The sequence below is a fragment of the Balaenoptera borealis genome (assembly GCF_965194805.1).
Source record: "Balaenoptera borealis genome assembly, chromosome: 15".
NCBI classification, from domain to species: Eukaryota; Metazoa; Chordata; class Mammalia; order Artiodactyla; family Balaenopteridae; genus Balaenoptera; species Balaenoptera borealis.
Genome location: NC_138871.1, coordinates 38,965,430 through 38,983,839, shown reverse-complemented (window position 1 = coordinate 38,983,839; position 18,410 = coordinate 38,965,430). Strand labels below are relative to the sequence as shown.

At 46.9% G+C, this 18,410-nt stretch overlaps 2 long non-coding RNA genes across 2 annotated transcripts in view; one reads left to right on the top strand and one right to left on the bottom strand.

Annotated features, from left to right (window-relative positions):
* Nucleotides 1–4,550, top strand: part of LOC309612483 — a 76,746-nt gene extending 72,196 nt beyond the window's left edge. The window contains exons 4-6 of the long non-coding RNA XR_014235166.1: nucleotides 313–449; nucleotides 895–3,990; nucleotides 4,234–4,550. This is a non-coding gene — a long non-coding RNA (uncharacterized lncRNA). The remainder of the gene's footprint in view (nucleotides 1–312; nucleotides 450–894; nucleotides 3,991–4,233) is intronic.
* The window catches only part of LOC309612544, a 513,150-nt gene that overhangs the window by 331,337 nt on the left and 163,403 nt on the right, over nucleotides 1–18,410 (bottom strand). The window lies entirely within an intron of this gene.

The window sequence follows — 18,410 nt, the reverse complement described above, 5'->3', positions numbered from 1 at the left end:
TTGACACACTGCACACCCCCTCCCTTCTGTGGGGTCTTGGCACCTCTCTGAATGGGATTCTATGTGGACAATGAGGCACAGGCCCCCTGTTCTCAGATCCTACATGTTCATTCAGGATTTTGCCCTCTCCCTGGGGCTCTGCTCAGGACACAGGTCCCCAAACCCTCTTGCCCATGATCCACTAACATCTAAGACGGGGGTAGCAAACAGTCTAGATCCAGTCCAGGAGGTTTTTATCTGGCTCAGACAGTATTTAAAGATTCTTTTGAAAAGATTATGAACATCTTTTTAAATGAGAGTTTTGGCTTTTAGATCCAGCTACCAATTTACAGGAAATGCAGAAGACAGAGGAAGTATGTTAAATGACACCAACAAAATCCAGACTGTGGAACCCTCTACACGATAAAGGACCTGGCTTCATTAACAGATACATCGCAAGAGTCAAGAAGGTGGGGAGCAAACCTAGAGATGAAAGGGAACTTAAAAACATCAATCACTTGCACAGTGTGGACTTTGGGTCCTATTTCAAACAAACTATAAAAATAAAATAATATAAAATAAAACACTTATGACCACCACGAGAAAACTGTAAATTTTAACACTGACAGGCTAATTGATTGGAAGTTATTGGAGTTTATTTAGTGATGATATTGTGTTATGGTTTAAAAAAACATGAGTTCTTACCTTTACAAAGAAAACGATGAGTCTGGGATTTACTTCAAAATCATTCAGGACTGGGAAAGGGAGGGGTTATAGAAGAAACGAAATTAGCCATGAGTTGACAATTGTTGAAACTTAGTCATGGGTACAAGGAAGTTCATTATACTCGTTTGCCTAATTTTACATATGTTTTGAAATTTGCCATAGTGACTTTCTTTTTTCTTTTTTTTGAAGGAGACCTTCCACATAAAAATTCTGATTTTGTATTCTTTTGGAAAAATGGAAATACCTGGTAACACTAGCCCAGACCTCCACCGTGTAACAACCAGCCGAAATGAGAAGTGTTACAGGAAGGTGCTGTCCAGGGAACCACAGACCTCACCACTCCCTGGTGCCCTTAAAGCCCACTTCCTGTATCTATGCTCCAGCCTCAACATCAGCCTCTGGTTTGCAACCCATAGGAACTTTCCTTTCCTTCCTTCTGGGCCTTCACTCTCCTCCACTGGGCCCAGCCATCACGGGTCAGGTCGGGCTGGGCCAAAGTGGGTGCTTGACTTTCCCCTCCTTTTCATGACGTTTTTCTCCCAAATCTTTTTTTCTGTGCTCTGAAACCTTTTTGGTCCTCCAAGAGTGGAAGATTTTGAAACTCAAAAGCCAGAAGGAGACACTTCTCCCTCCTCCATCCCCTCCGGGGCAGTGCTTCATATCACATCCCTTCCCTGAGGGAGTGAGAAAGAACAACCTGAGGCTTTAAAAGGGGGAACAGCAGAACAGGATGGGAAGGAAACCAGGGAGGAAATTTGGTTAAGCAGGAGATATGGGTCTTAGACATATCAGATTGGCAAATATTAAAAAGTTGGATGATATCAAGTGCCACCAAAGGTGGAGGAAAGCAGAATATCTCATAGGAATGTTAACTAATCTTTCTGGGAAGCAGATTGAAAGTGTTAAGTGAAATGGAATATGGGCCAGTCCTACAACCCAGTATTTGGGAACGCTGAGCCCAGAGACGTTCTTGCCCAGGCCCCCAAAGAAACGTGTGGATTTGTTCTCGTAGAATTGTTTGTAATAATGAAGATTTGGAAACACCTAGAAGTTTATTCATAATAAAGTAGATAAATAAAAGGTTATATGAAAATGCTGAGTACCATTCAGCAGATGAAAGGAATGCTCTGGTCCATATTTACTTATATTAACTTGGAGCCATCTCAAAAATCTCATAGTCTTGACTAGAAAAAAGTGATAAAAGAATGACATGTTTACCAAAGACTACTTAAGCATATTTTTAAAAATATGCACAAAATGATACCAATATTGGGCCTAGATGCAAATAGAAATATAGATTGGCCAGACACAAAGAATCACAAGGACGTAAGAGGAGAAAAATGAGATTGGGAATGGGGTGAAGGGGTCAAAAAAATAAAGTAAAATAAAAGTGAGCCCTGCATGTGCTAATAAAGATGGCGTGCATGTGGCTAATTGATCCTGAGCAAAGGAGGTCTCAGCAAACAGAAAACTGAAGCAAAACAAAACATCAGTTAATGTTTAAAATATTAACCTGATGCCTGTGGAAAGAGAACTCTGTGAATAACCAGAGGTCTGATGTGTGCCCAGAGGTGACAGAGCAGTTCTGCAGTCCCTGTGATTCCCTCCCACTGATCCCTGCTGGGGTCACTCCATAGCTTGGCCTTGAGTTGCTTTTATCCACAGACTTTCAGCCTCCTCCCAGCACCGCTGACTGCTCTCAGGAAACCTGTTGGATCACGAGATTTTCCCACAGAGATCGTCACCCTGGGGTATTTTCAACCTGTTATTAGCCTCGAGTTCCTCCAGCAAAGTCAGGATATCCTGGGAACAAGTACTCCTCCAGCCCCTGAGCCCTCCTTTTTTATGTGCTTTCAGTACCAAAAACTTTCTCAGACAGAGTGTTATATGATGTCCAGCTTTTTTGCTTGGGGTGTGGAGGACAGAGGTGAGCGGTTCTGGCCAGCAGCTCTGTTTCCGTTCGAAGCCCCACTCTTGGGGAGTGAGGGGGAGAAAGAGAGACGATGAGTTATTTGCTGTCTCCCGAATCCATCCTTCTCTCTCTTCCTCTTCCCCTCCGTCCTTTCCTTAGAAACATATATTCAGTGCTGAGTGTGCACAAGGCACGTGGCAGCCCCCATTGAATCTGGCATTGTCCCCTGCCCTCACGGAGAGTCGAGTCTAGGGGGGAGCAAGCGGTGAGTGTGGTCAAGCATGGTAGGGATTTGTGAGGGGCGAGGGAGCTTTGAGACCACAGAGGTGGGAAGCTTTATCACATGGGAGGCTTCTTGGAGGTGGTCCTCCTTGAGCTGAGTCTGAAAGGGTAAATTAGAGGTAACAAGAAGGGGAATAATGGGGGAAAGGTATTCTATTCCAATAGCTGGGAGGCATGAAACAGCAGGACACAGAGGGAGCTGTCAGCAGTTCATCATGTCTGGATTTGGGGCTCCGGAAGAGCCTTGGGTGCTAGGACTTCGCTCATGTTCTATCTCCTCCCTGAAGCCTGCAGAACTGCCCCAGTCCTGCCAGATCCCCCTCCTCTGAAATCTTGGACCAACCTTTTATAGTTGCATGTTCCCCTACTGTTATGGTGTGTGTGTGTGTGTGTGTGAGTGTGAAGGTTTTGTTTCCCAGTCTCAACTGAGAGAGGGGCCCACAAGCTCAGGGTTTCTCCCACCCAGTGCCTTGCATCCAGCCTTCACTCCACCGAGGGGGTGGCTCACCCAGTTCCGAGTGGGTGTACTGTTCGGTGGGGAAGCAGACTGAGGTGGTGGGTAGCGGCACCAAATCCCACATAGTACATTGGGTTTTCAGTCTTAGCGGCTTCTGTAAAGGATATGCCTGACCGGGCTGTCATCTGGGCCAATGCCCAGGTGAATGTTCTTCTCAGAGGGAGATCTGAAAGCCCTGGTATTCAGCCTCTCAGATGGTGCCCAGTGAGCCCCACCTCCTGGTTTTCATGGTCTTGTGCAGTCTCCTCCCACATTGTGTCAGGATTGATCGGTATGACCAACAGAATACAGCAGATTGATGGCATATGCCTTTGAGGCTAGCTCAATAAAAGACACTATGACTTCTGCATTAGTTTCTGTCTTGGACTGCTCACTCTGGAAGAAGCCAGCTGCCATGTTGTCAGGACACACAAGCAGCCCTATCAGAGGTCCATGTGGTACGGAACCGAGGCCTCCTGCCAACAGCCATGAGAGGAGCCATCTTGCATGTGGACCCCCAGGTCCAGTCAAGCCTTCAGATGACAGCAGCCCCGTTCAACATCTTGAGACCTTGAGCCAGAACAACCCAGCTCAGGTGCTTCCAAATTCCTGACTCTTAGACTGTTAGAGATGATAAATGTTTATCATTTAAGTCCTGAAGTTTGGGGTAATTTGTTACACAGTGATAGATAACTAACACAAAGCCCTTGGCAACACTGTGTGGCTTTTCCTGCTATGGGTTTGGGGGTTTCCTGGCTGGGGTTTTGCCTCCTCTGACAGCAGAAATATTAGGGCTCCCAAAGGTCACAGCCACTCACCCCGTTCCTTCCTTCCACAGGTGCTTCCCTTGATGGGACCAATAGCCCAGCAGCAGATGCAGAACTCTCCTCTGAACTTTCCTTATCTGCCTGGCACAGAGCATGGAGAATCAGCAGCCACCGCCCCACCTCCACCCTCCAGCTGCTCTCCAGTCAGGGAGGCACCGACCTTGGGCACCAGGACATTCCCAAAGAAATTGTGTAAACAAGCCTCATCAGAGCCTTCCATCCTTTGAAGCCCTCCCCCTCCCCCTCCCCCACCCGCCTTTGTTAAGTTGGTATACGAACCTTTGCTTCTGGTTACTCAGTGAGTTACTCATTACACAGTGCTCCTGCACTCAGTGTGTGCACAAACTTTGTCTTTTCTCCCGCTAATCTAGCCCCTACCTCCAACCCCCGAACCTAAATTGGTAGAGAAAAAAGTTTTTCCTCCCGATACTCTCTAATCAAAGGAATCCCCAGGGGCTATCAGCTAAGAAGTTCTGGAGCCCTTTGCATTGAGTTTGCTCTCTGGTCACGTGAACTTTCCTTAAGAACAACCACCTCAGCAGGGCAGCTGCCCCAGGGAGTGTCAACCCCACACCCCAGCACAGGTGGCCAGGGGCCCCCAGAAACACAACTGCTGGACCTGAGGTCATAGCAGGGGCAAACTCTGACTTACAGAAGCTGCATCTCCTGGTCTGTAGCAGCTTCTTTTCAGATTTTGGCTTATTTAGCAAACACTTAGTGCTTGCTGTGTGCTAGGCTCTGTTCTAAGTACATTAAGTCATTTAATCCTTATAACAACCCTATGAGGTCAATGCTATTGTTGTCTTCATTTTACAGATAAGAATCCTAAGGCACAGAGAGGTTAAGCAATTTGCTCAAGGTCACACAGCAAGTAGTAGCAGCGTAGGAATTCGCACCTGGGCAGCCTGGCTGTGCATTCTGTCCTGAGGTAAGAATTGTCCATTCGGTGATCATTCTGTGCCACTGGGGCACTGTTTCTTGGCCAGGGCTCCTGGGGCTGGACAGGGTTATGTATTTGAGTTCTGGCTACAGGGAATGCAGAGGTCCACATCCAAGCTGGGCATGGCCTCCTGAGGAAGCCAGGCTACATCCTTACTAGGGAAAACCACGGGGGTTTACCTTCTGAGGTCAACCTCTGTACTCAGTCCTGAGGGTCTGCCTGAGTGAGGCCTGCCTGGGGCAGGAGGATATCCTCTCTGACCACGTTCATTCTTGCCTTCTCCCCTTAGCTCAGCCAGGCACCTGCGGAGAGACCCTCACACTTCCCCGTCTGCCTACACCAGTGGTTCTCAACCAAGAGCAGTTTTGCCCCCCAAAGGACATGTGGTGATGTCTAGAGACATTTTTGATTGTTGTGACCAGAAGGCTGCTACTGGCACCTAGTAAGTAGAGGCCAAAGATGGTGCTAAATGTTCTGAAATGCACAGGATCAGGCCTCACAACAAGGGGATTACCTAGTCCAAAAGGTCAGTAATGCCGAGGTTGAGAAACTGACCTGGGCCCATCTCACAGCCTCCTTGAGGCTGAGGACCCTCCACCACACACACGTACACACACACCATCTGATTTCTGTTACGGTGGTGGTCCAGGGTCCTGGGGGTGGGGGCAACATGCGTCCTTGCCTCAGCATCTCTTAGAGGCCACATCAGAACGTGAAAGACTCAGTTTGCACTGCAGCTACAAGTTTTTGGAAATTAAGAATTTTGAGGCACTGACAAATGTAGCTGATGTTATTTTGTATCAGGCTCTGTGCTAAGTAAGCATTTCACATATTTTATCTTAGGAAATCTTCATAAACCAGTCTTAGATGCTATTATTATCCCTATTTCAAAGATTGGGAAACTGAGGCTGAAAAAGGTTAAGGCACTCACCCAAGGTCACACAGCTAATAGGTGACAGGGCCAGGTTTCCAGCTGACCCAGGCAGACTGATGGCACAGATGTACATACCCAGGCAAAGTAAAGATAGCAAATTAACAGGGAGAGACCGCCTGATGCCCACCCTGGGGCTGCCGGAGGTCAGGGGCTTGGTGCCCTCCCCTGGGACGGAGGGATCAGCACCACTCACTCCACTGCACAGCTGCAACCAAGACTCTCCGAGCTGGGCAGAGAGCAGCTTGACCTGCCAGGGTTCTTAAAGAGGGAGGAGTGGAGAAGGCAGAGGTGGGTTGGTTTTGTACAGGGACAGTAAAGACAGAAAATCCTCCAGGAAGAGATGGGTGAAGAAGGCAGGCTTCGGAGCTCTTTATTACTTACTATAGCAGGGGAAAGTATGGGAAGCTTGTTCCTAAGCCATAAATGCCCTCCTTTATCCCTGTGCATATCAGAGATAAATGAGTCACTTAGGCCTCAGGAATTAATGATTGTTCTGATTATTACCTTAAGTGACCTTCCAGCAGTAGTAATTCTCACCACTCCCTGCAAAGTAGCTGTGTCGGTGTTTGACCAGGGTTGGGGAAGTGGCCGGGACTGAAGTGGGGAGAGTTCCTTCGGTGATTGGGCACAGTTTGCAAAGAGGATATCAGCCTCAGCTCTTCAGGCCAGAGAACAGTTAGACTCAGACCCCAACTTCTGGGCTCTGCCTTCTTCTTTGCCTTCAGGGCCCTGTTGAATCCTGACCCCACTGAGAGGGTTGGACCAGAAGTGTGTGCAGAGCTGCAGGGCCATCTGAAAGCAAGAGGTCGTTTGGTGCAAAGTTAACACGACCTTCCGCAGGCCCCTTCCCATTCAGATTCAAGGAAGAGCTTTGAAGTTTCCTTTGTGTGCATGTTTTCATAGCCCTGATCCTGCTGTACTGGAATTAGCCTGCAGCCCTGCCCATCCCTGGAGATTTATTCCCCAACTACAAAAATCTTAGAAAAATACTGCAAGCTCCACCCACCATCCCCAAGCCACTGGCTGCTTTTTCCTCAGGCTAAAATACAAAGGAGACCTCAGAACCGCCACCAGGAGACATTTTGTACGTGTTTATAGTTTCTCTAGAGTCATTCCGATGACCCCCTAGAACCGGATCTCAGGGCAAAAGCTTCCAAGATGTGCGTGCTGGGAGGTGGGGCGAACGTGGTAAGAGGAAGGGTGAGAGAACAGATTGTCCCTGAAGCTGCCAAGGGCCAGGGCAGTACCAGCAGGGTCCAAAGAGAAGAAAAAGCAGGTGGACTGAGCCTTTCCAGTCGTACCCCATGAGCCAACCACTGCACTTTGTGTAGACAAACATCAGTCTCAGGAATCTTTGTTGCTCTGAGCATCACAAAAGGGCCTCTGCTATCATATTGCCCAACGCCACCAGAAGCTCAGTAAGTCGGTATTGAAGAAAGGGGGTGGGGCAGAGGGAGGGGGAGTGGAGGAAGAAGAAAGACTAAAACAGATAGACGGACAGAGAGGGAGGGAGGGAAGCCCGGAATCCCAAAGCAGCCTTAGATTTTGCTTGCCTGATTTGCTTTTCAGAGTAAAGACTCTGAGCAATGGTGCCATCTTGTGGTCATGAGGAGGAATTACAACCAGTCTCTCCCTCCCTCCCCCCACCTCCCCCCACCTCCCTCCCTCCCCCCACCTCCCTCCCTCCCTCCATCCCTTTCTCCCCCCCCACCTCTGTCTCTCTCTATTGGGTACATAAATAGATCACATAATAGGAAGTACTAATAAGTGTAAGGAAGGGAAATCTAGCAGGAGAATTGTAAGGCCATTTCAGGTAGTAATTGACCAGGCACAACTTTTATTAAGCGGCTGACATTTGCTCAGAGGCCTGAAGGGGGCGAGGGAGCAGGCTGAGTGCATATCTGAGGGAAGAAGGAATCGTCAGTGTAAAGGATGCAAAGGCCTGAAGCCTCTGTGTGGATCTCCTCAGGCCTGTGGTTCTACCAGAAGCAGCTGTAGGAGATGACACACGAAGTGATCTAGGGGTCTAGAGTCTAGGGGCTAAGAATAGATCTGACATGTATCCCTTCTCTGGCCAGCCCTGTTGTCAGCATCCAAAGATACCTTTAGAGAAATCCACCTGCCCAGGGCCCACAGAGACGTGGGGAGGCCATGCTCTAGGTCCACAGTCAGGACCTTTTCTGGCTCCCATCCTTCCAAATCCAGAAGCTGACTTTCTCCCCCCAGGTGGAGAAGCTTAATTAACATACAACAAGAAAATTACAATTTCTAGATCCTCAAAAGATGCCCCTAAAACTCCATAAAAATGGAACTGACCCCATTTCTTAGGGCTTCAGTTCTGCTTCCTTTTTTTTTTTTTTAGAAACATTTAATTTTTTTAAAACAAAGTAATATATATTCGTAGTTTAAAAGTCAATAGTATTGCGATGTTCATAATAAAAAAGAGCATCCTTTCTACCTCCTAGTCCCTTTCTCCAGAGGCATGCACATCTAGTACTTTTGGCTGTGTCTTCCCCTATTTAAGCAGCTGACTTTTGATGTGAGAAATCCAACACGCTTCACTGTCTGGGCCGGTGTTTGCTTTCCCCAAATTTTTGGACTCCCTTATGTGGCCAGTGGTGATCCCACGACTCTGCCTTTGCTTATATCAAACAGTCCAGATCTCCAGCTGAACGACATGTCCACTAAGTACGCAAAGGTGAAATAAAAAAAGAGCAGCTCTTTCTGAAAGAGAGAACACCCAAGTGTTTGAGACCTGCCTACTGGCCAGTTCGTGTTCCGGGATGGCCTGCTCTGCCCCTTGCTCATTTCACAAATGATGCACAGTGTCCAGGTGTGTTTTGCTCCATTTCCATGTTAACAGAGCACAGTTTGCAGCTGTGCTTACAAAATATCACCTGGAACATTATTTGGGGTTAGGGAGTGGGTTGCTAAGCTTTTTTCTTTATTTCTGTAGGTTTATGTTCTCTGTAGGCAGGGAGCCAGTTGCTTACAAGTAAAACTTCTCCAAACTAGATTGCTATCAGAGCCCATTTGGTTTTGCTTTTCCAGCATATGAGTCAACAAGAATGAGTCAGATGCTTCCTGAGTGGCCTCTGGGTAGATGAGGTGACTGTTTCGTCAGATTACTTGACTCAGAAGGTCAGAAATGCCCGCAACAAGAAACCCGAGGACTTGATAGCTTTTCTTCAGTGTTTGCATTCACAATCCTGTGCAGGGGCCCCAGTCTTTTCCCTGAGAGCATTCGGTAGCCTGGGTGGCCAGGTCAAATGACCGCTACCAAAATAAAAAAACAAAACAAGACCCACGGGAATGTTACAAAACAGTGAATTTAGTCTTTTCATTTTTGTGGTTTCGGCGACTGCTTTATTTGGGTATGTTCTTGACGGTTGATGGTTTCAGAGGGTTCTGTCCAAGTGGAAGTCCTCTGATGAGAGCGTGTAACTTGTTCCTTGTAACATTCCCCGTGTTAGGGAACGTGGGCTGACTGCAGCTCCAAGCTCTTGCTCTGGGCTCTTCAGGGTCAGTGTCTCCTGCTCAGGTAAGTTTGGCAGGTAAGTTTGCTCAGGTAATACTGTCTTGTTACAGGGCTACCCAGGGGGCACCTGCCTGGGTCTGGGGAAAGGCCCTGGGAGAAGCTTCCTCTCGGAGCCTGTACCTGGGCCTGTGTGTAGGGAAGGCAGGTTGGTCACTGCTGCCTTGAAGCTAACCCAGCCTTACCTGGATCAGGAGCTATAATAGACTCACCTAGAGTAAAATCACTGGCTACCAGGGCAAAGCAGGACTTAGCTGTCTTCTTCCTGCCACAAGAAACAGGCCTGCCGCTGCTACCTCTCCAGTGAGAGTGAGGATGACATTTGCCTCCGTGTGGTTTTCAGTTTTAAGAAGATGGAGGTTGGGAGCTGGGGGCACGGGGAGGCCTGGCAATTTTGACAAGGGCTTAGAGCAGGATTCTTGGGTGCTGCCCACAGGACTAAACCACGGCAATGTTTCATGAGGCCAGTTTGCCGAACATATTGTGCCCAGGTCCGTCCTGGCTTATTGTTAGTTATCAGTTACTGTTAAATTTTAAGATTACCCTTTTTCATTCTTAAAAATGTCCTGCTTTGGGGGATAAATGATGTGGCCACCCAATATTTGGGGTACCTTTGGGGAATGTATCCTAAGAATGTGTACAAAGATGTAGCTTCCAGAGATGTTTATCACAGGGCTACTAGGTACGAAGAAAAGTTAGAGATACATTATGTGTCCTACAATAAAGGATTAACTAAATTAGTTAAATAAATTATAGTACATCCACATAGTGGAATGCTAGGTAGCCATTAAAAAATGAAATGTAACAAAATAGTAAATAGCATAGAAGTACATGCATACTATTAAGGAAAATTACTAAACACTATATGTCTATATAAACATATATATATGGTATTATTCAAACCTAGTTTACAAAGAAAAGGAAACATATGCACTTAAAAGGACTGGATATACAACACTGTAAAGCAATTATACTACAATAATGATGTTAAAAAATAAAAATAAAATAAGGACTGGATGAATACACAATAAATTGGTGTTGGTTATCTCTGGGAAGTGGGGTTAGAAGTGGCTTCTATATTCTCCCTTATGCTTTTCCTGTGCTTCTAAATTTTCTACAATGAGCATATATGTTGTAGCAGAATAATGACCAGAGATGTCTACATCCTAATCCTCAGAGTCTGTGACTATGTTAGGTTACATGACAAAAGGGAATTAAGTTTGCATATGGAACTGTCACTGCTAATCAGCTGACCTGGAGAAGGTGAGAGCAACTGGGATAACCCAGGTGGGCCCAATGTCATCACAGGGGTCTTTACATGTGGAAGAGGGAGGCAGAACATTGATGCCCTGGGAGAAAGTCTCCACCAGCTATTGAAGACGGGAGGGAGCCAGAAGCCCAGAAAAGCCGGTGACCCCTAGAAGCTGGAAAAGGCAAGAGAACCGGTTCTCTCCTAGAGCCTCCAGAAAAGGAACTTGGCCCTGCTGACACCTTGCTTTGAGCCCAGTGAGACTCATTTTGGACTTCTGATACCCAAAACTTTCAGATGATAAACTTGTGTTGTTTTAATCTGCTAGGTTTGTGGAAGTTGGTTACAGCAGCAATAGGAAATTAATACAACAAATTTCTCTTTTAGTCAGAAAAAAAGAGATGATGATAATAAAGGTCATTTTAGAAGAAAGGATTAGAAATCGCTCCTTGTAATTTAACCCAACAGCCATCTGAGGAGGAGGAGCTAGGAGGAGGCCTGGCACAGTCTTCTTCCTACAAAAAATCTGCAGGAGGTGCCCATAGGCACAGCAGGCTGTTGTTTTGTTATTAGTAGAAAATAATAATGCAAGGGATAACTAGATAACCTGAAGGGCCAGCAGCCTGGGAATTGTCCTACAGCAGGGCACAGTGAATTGCACAAAATCGGGCAAGAGCAACAAGTACCAGGGGTCCAGAGAGGGAGAACCAGGGAGCTGCTGCTTTTGAGAACTCTGGGACTAAGCAAGGAAACAGACTTGAAAGGAAACCCTTTTCAAGTGAGTGGAAATTGCCAGGTGGTTCTGCTGGTTTGTGCTGGCAAATCCCATTCTGGCACCAAGGGACAGAAGAGGCGTGATGGGCACGGCTCATGGGGAGGTTTTCCAGCCCCACCCAGGGGTGCGTGTTTGCAGTCTTGCCCATTCTGGACTGTTCACTGAAGCACGCTCATGGTGGGGAGTTGCAGAGGATTCTCTCTTAGATAAAATCCTTTCCTGTTTGCTTTAAAGGAACTTTTAAGGAAACGCCAGACCCTTAATAAAGGCTGCATAAATAAAGGCTTATAAATATTTGAATAAAGAAGGCATATGTAAATGGAAACAGCATTTTTTTTTTCTTTGTTAGTGGGTCCGAAACCACCTCCCTTTCTGGAACAGATAGGACTCCGTGGAGGTGGGTGCTGAGCTGGGCCCACACGCTCCACAGGACACTGCCTCTGCTGCGTGGCTCTCAGCCCTGGACATGAGACGTGGTGCTTCCTCTCCGAGTCGGGTCCCCAGGCCTTCTTCACCTGCCCATGGCTGTCCCGGAGGCTCAGTCAGCCAGCACAAGTGCTCAACATTCATAATCCACTTGGTCAATGGGGCTTCATTTTATTTGCTCAAGCCGTACCTGCCACAAATTCCAGGTGACGCCTTTTCCTAGTATTTCAGAATTTGATGAGCAAGTGGTTTATTTTATTCATGCTGTTCACTATTTCATATATATGTTTAAAAACCTTAATATATCGTACATGCAAAATGATATGTGTTACGTATATATAACCACGCTTGAGTACCGCCCCCCACCTCTTAGGAAACTTACTGGTACCTTTGAAGTCCCCTGTGGTCCCCTCTCTCCCAGAGGTAGCCCCGGGGATCACAGTCTTGAATTTCAGTGCATCATTCTTTGGTTTTCTTTACAGTGTTACCACCTTTATATGCATTCCTATACAATATGCTATTTGCTTTTGCTAGTTTTAAAAAATTCGTGCAAATGGAATGCACTGTATTCTTCTTCTGTGGTGCTTCCTTTTCACTCAGTATTGTGTTTTTGGTACGCAGCCCTGCTGTGGTGTGTCATCTTACCTCTCAGGCAGCCCCTCCTTAGCCTTCATCTTTCCCGTGACCCTGCAGCCTGAAGGACCATGGGCTTTGGGTTTGTCTTTGTCTGGTAGTCCCGTTGGAGACCCCCTTTCTTTCCAAGTACCCTCCTCTTGCCTCCTCCTTGCCGTCTTCCACCGTAACCTCCTTCAAGTGCAAAGACCATCCCCACCCACACACCCAGGCATGTGCACCCATGGGTTTTTGTGCCTTTGTGACAAATACACAACCATAACGCTCACGTGGAGGGGGTTTAATGATTGTGACTCTTTTATTTTGCTGAAGTCTGGATGCTGGCAACAGAAATACGTTTTTCTTCCTATTTTAGGAAAGTGAAGCTTGCTTTTACTGCTCTTGGACTACGCAGGCCATGCTTTGCAAATGTTAGTGAGCACAAGAATTTCCTGGGGGTGGGGATGGGGGCTTGTTAACGAGGAGTATTTCTGGACCCCATTCCCTAGAGGTTCAGAGCCCGATTATCTGGGGTGGGGCCCAGGAATCTGCATGTTAGTAAACATGCCTTTCTCTGCCCAGCAATTCTGATGCAGACTATCTTTGGCCACTCCTTTAGCAAACACTGGCCCCTGTGCCAGCCAGAATCAGGGGTGCTTGACTAGCCCTGCGGCAGGGGGGGTAGTTCTGTGGGCCTGGGGCCCACTGGGAGCAGCCTGAGATGGACCCGGGGAGAGGCAGGCAGGTGTTCGTGAGCCAGGTCTTTCATGCCACGCCAAGGGAGGGTTTAGCAGTGTGTGCCCTGGTCCTGCATCTTGGGAAGATCATCTAGTTGCTGTGTGGAGGGGTTAGGGCTGGAATCAGGGCACCAGTTAGGAACCTGTCTGGAAAATGACCTTGAAGTCATGACTGACAAGTCAGACAAAGCTGAGGGAGACACCAGGGTTCAATGGGGCAGCATTTTAGTGTCTATAAGGATGTATGGTCCTGAGAACCTGGAGAAATATGTTAAGAATGACACTCAAAGTTCTAGAGATAGGAGAAGACATTTATACTATCTAGAGAGCCAGGGAAATGCAAAGTCCAATCCAGTGACAAAGCCCACTGGCTGTAATCTAACTTGAAATCCTAAGCAGTGGTGACACACCTCTAAGGCAGGAAGGCCACCTCTCCTAGCTTACAGTGACCCTGCAGAGGAAGATACATAGGGTTGAGGTGTTCTTTCAGAGTTACTCACAAGAATCTAGTCAGAGCCTGGCTGAAATCTGGTCTATAGATGTCTGAGAAGAAATTTTTCCCTAAGTAAAGTGTTTCTAAACTTCTAAGATAAACCTGGGGCTTTTATGATCATGCAGATTACCTAGTCTTCTCCATGGAAATGCAGATTCATTGGATCTGGGTTGGAGCCTAGGAATCTGTATATTTAAGAAATGCCCCACATGGTTCTTATTTTCTGGGAAGTCTGGAAAATCCCACCGTCTGGGAAAACTTCTTTCAGCCCAGGAAGATTTATAACCAAGTATAGAAATGATTAAAGATAAACCTATAGTATTGATTCTTTTGTTCTAAGAATACCCTATGCATATTTGGCATTTTAAGTACTTGTAACGTTGACGAGAATTTGCTCTATTAGAGGAAGGGTGAGACTTATAATTCAGATTTTGAAGTGTAATTGAGTAAATGAGTTAGACTTACGATTTTGAGTTGAAAGTTTAATAAATTTATGTATGGTGTTGAAAGTTAGGAAAACCTAAATTGTTACTATATTTATCCATTTAACTTATTAGATTTATATGTTTTTCAAAAGTTCTTGGTAAGATTTTGTTTGAGCAATTGAGGTACTTAAGAAAAAATTGCATATGTTAAATTTATAAATATTTGAATGTGTTAAATTAATGACGCTTATAAAGTGGACCAAATATTAACCAAGTAACTACTAGCCAAAGAAATCCTTAAAGATGTTTGTTATAGTTTTGTTTACTAAATTTATAAATAGGGGAAAATATTTTAAGAACTTAAAAGCTAGTAAAAAAAAGGAAGATTTTTAACAGATGAATGGATAAAGAATGCAATGAACATAGGAGTGCACAGAGCTTTTCAAATCAGTGTTTTCATTTTCTTCAGATAAAAACCAAGGAGTGGCATTGCCGGGTCATATGGTAGTTCTATTTTTAGTTTTTTAAGAAACCTCCATGCTGTCTTCCCACCAACAGTGCATGAGAGTTCTCGTTTCTCCATGACCTCGACAACACTTGGTTATATTTTTGATGATAGCCATCCTGACAGGTGTGAGGTCATGTCTCATTGTGGTTTTGGTTTGCATTTTCCTGATGAGCATCTCTTCATGTGCCTGTTAGCCATCTGTATGTCTTCTTTGGAAAGAATGCCTATTCTCCTCAGGAGTTCTTGATTTCCATTCTCCCAGTAGTGATCACATCCCAGCTGTGCTGAGGCATCCTGCCCTTCATTGGATGATGCAGAACAGCTGCCTCGTTGGTGAATCAGCCCTCAGGCCAGGGCTGCCCTTAAAGGAGGCATCAGTGGAGGCTTTGTCTGGCCTCAGACCTCTGCTACTTGGAAAGGGAAGGCAGCCCCGGTCGGAATGGGCCTCCACGCGGCCTTTCTTCCTCTTGGTCTCCCTCTCTTGCCTGATGGCTGGAAGAGAAGCTCCTCAGAGGCCAGGCCCCAGCCCTTGTCCACAATCAGGTCTCAGGTCCAGCTCCACGCCTTGCCTGGCTCCCAGGCCCTGGGAGAAGGTGGTGAGGATGGAGGGACTGTCCAGCTCCTCGTGCGGGGAGAGCCTGGCCTGCCACCCTCTTGCTCTCAGGGTGCCCCAGGTTGAGGGGTCCACCCAGGAGTGGGTGGCACATGGCTGTACCCCTGTGGGGATGGGGCCAGCCTCATCCCCCCACATTGCACACCAGCATCTTGTTCAGAGCCCTTTGGGGGGTCCCTGGACAAGGGAGTGAAGCAGGGGGTTAGGTTCTTGGGGCCATTTGCTAGATGAATAAGCGGGGAAGGTGAGGAGGAAGTAAGGGGGTGAGAAAGGCCTCTGGAAAACAGGTGCTTCCTGTTCCTGCCAGGAAGCACATGTCCTGCTGGACTTCGGGCCTCTGGATAGTAGAGAGTGACACTTGTGACATCTACTGCCTGCTGTTGCTGCAGGCTGCCCCTGTGCCTTTAATCATGTTTAATTCTTGAAAGAGCCCTGCAGGGGGGAAGAACACCCTTCCTCTTCCAACATTTCTGCCAAAACATCAATGCCCCAGAGACCCTGCATGGTTATGACCCTGCACGGTAAGGCTGAGCTGCTGACCTCAGGACACCTGTCATCTGTGAGGGAGGCCAGGCCACCACCTCGGGCAGAGAAACAATAGTGACCCAGGTGAAAAAACTCTCAAAGAAGAGGTGGATGACACAAGTCAGGTAGGTTCCCAGAATGGGTATAAAGTCTCCTTTGTCATCAACATTTGGGGACTTTGGCCTTCGAGGAAATGAGCGAGGTGGTCATCAAATCGTGACCCTTAAGACCAGGACGAATTCTTTTTTTCTGGTATCTACCTCAATCTTTACTCCCAAACTCCAGGAAATCAAGAGGAGACAAGGTCAGAGTCAGCCCTGGGGCCAAGTCTGCCGCAAGCAGCTGATGCTGGTTGATCCTTCCCTGAAGGAGCTCCCACCAGCCTCTACACAGTGTTGCCTGTAACCAAACACTGGCATTAGAGTTAGGGCCACGGGATGGCTTGTAACCTTCTTAGGATCTCAAAGCTAACACCATTTGGCGTAGCAATAAAATCCTGAGGTCGGGCCTGGGGAGAAGCCCATTGGCCTGGTACTTGATCTCTGCTTAAGTGTTCCTTGTCCCTGTATAGAGTCATTTCTCAGAGCTGAGCAACATGGGACTGCCAAGCACCAGGGCCATCAGAGGGCCCAAATGAATGATCCAAGTAAAACAGAGAACTCGCCATGTTGGCACTGACATTCCTGAGTTAGGAGAGAGTACAGCAGCTTTTCTCAGTTTTGGCTGAAATATGGGAATTACCTGGGCAGCTTAAAAAATATCAAGGCCCAGGTCCCACCCCCAGAGATTCTGACTAAATTGGTTTTGAGTTGGGCCAGGTGACTCTAATATGCAGCCATCGGCACTGAGAGCCACGTTAACACCTGGCTGGCCAACTGGCGTCTCTGTCGGGATTGAAGCCCATCCGCACGGCTTCTGGTGCACTCTCTGTCTTTGACATCTGTTGTGTTGGTCCGAGGAGAAAGGACAGAGGAGAATGCTGCTCTTGGTATGTTTCTGGGTGGTGTATTTCTGGCAGGCCAGAATTTAGAAGCTTTGGGTGAAGAATGAATTTTCTGCTGCCTTCTGTCTCCAGCTGTATCGGGGGTCTTAATGACCCAGGATGAAGTCATGTCCTGGTGCTCACTAGATACCCCTAAAGGTCGCCCAGTGGGTGGTGAGTTCCCGAGGCTGGGGGTCATCTCCAGGTGGCAGGGGCACATAGCGGGCTCTGTGGACTCTTGTTCCTGCCATAGTTCTGAGCCCTTCAAGTGGATATTCACAACTTGGATTTGCTCTTCTTCTTCTGGTCTGAGATGAGGTGAAACAAGCCTGTGGAGTGACTAGGAAAACTAGTGATTAGAAAGATGATCTAGTGTCTAACCTGTGGGAGCAGTTCCACAGGTATGAAGAAGAGGGAGGGCATCAGGGACCCGTGCAGTCACGGAAGGCTCCGCAGAGGAGGTGAGACTTGAATCTGGAAGAACTTAGTTTTGAGGATCAGGGGAGGAGACACTTTAGCAAAGGTGAGTGAAGATGTTGAAAGAGGAGATGACAAAATTATAAACAAAGATCAGCTATTAGGATCCATGTGGTGAAAGGAGAGGCAAGCATGTTGGCTTTCTTCAAATAAGTCTCACCCTGGGATTCTTTGGGCAGAAATGAAAAAGATTTTCAATTTTTTTTTTTATAGTTCTCAAAATGAGATCCCCAGACCAGAATCATTAGCATCACCTGGGAGCTTATTAGATATGCAAACTCTCAGGCCCCAACCTACTGAATCAGACTCTGGAGGTGGGGTCCAGTAATCTCTCCCTTTCCAAGCCCTCCTGAAGCTCATTTGTTTGAAGGCCACTGTCCTACTCTGCACCCTTATCTGCTAAGTGGACTCTGGTTATTATTGTCAGAGACAAGGGACATGTTTATTCTGGGATATGTCACTGCCCTCCCACTGGTCTATGGTCATATTATTACTGACCTTTTGTCCTGTCCAAGTGACACAGAGTCAAATAGTTGACAGACTCTTATTCACATACTCAGCCAGCCTTTATGGAACAGCTGCCATTTGCTAGGTGCTATTCTATGCTAAGCCCTGGGAATGCAACAGTGCACAAATCAAAGTGTGTTCTTCCATGCAGCTTATGTTCTAGTCAGGGGATGATCCATCAATTAAACATAAAAATATCTATAAGTTCTAGATTTGGAGAAGAAAAATATAAGTGATGGGGAGGGGTGTTTTCTCGACTGTGGTTAGAGAATATTTATCTGAGGTGATATTCGAGCAGAAACCTGGTTGAAATGAGGGAGAAACCACATGAATTTGAGGGAGAGCACCCAGGCAGGGAGAACAGAAGTGCTGAGTCCCTGAGGTAGGAACAGAATGCTCTAAGAAGAGAAAGGAAGTCAGTACAAGGTGGAGAGAGACAGGCCCGGGAGG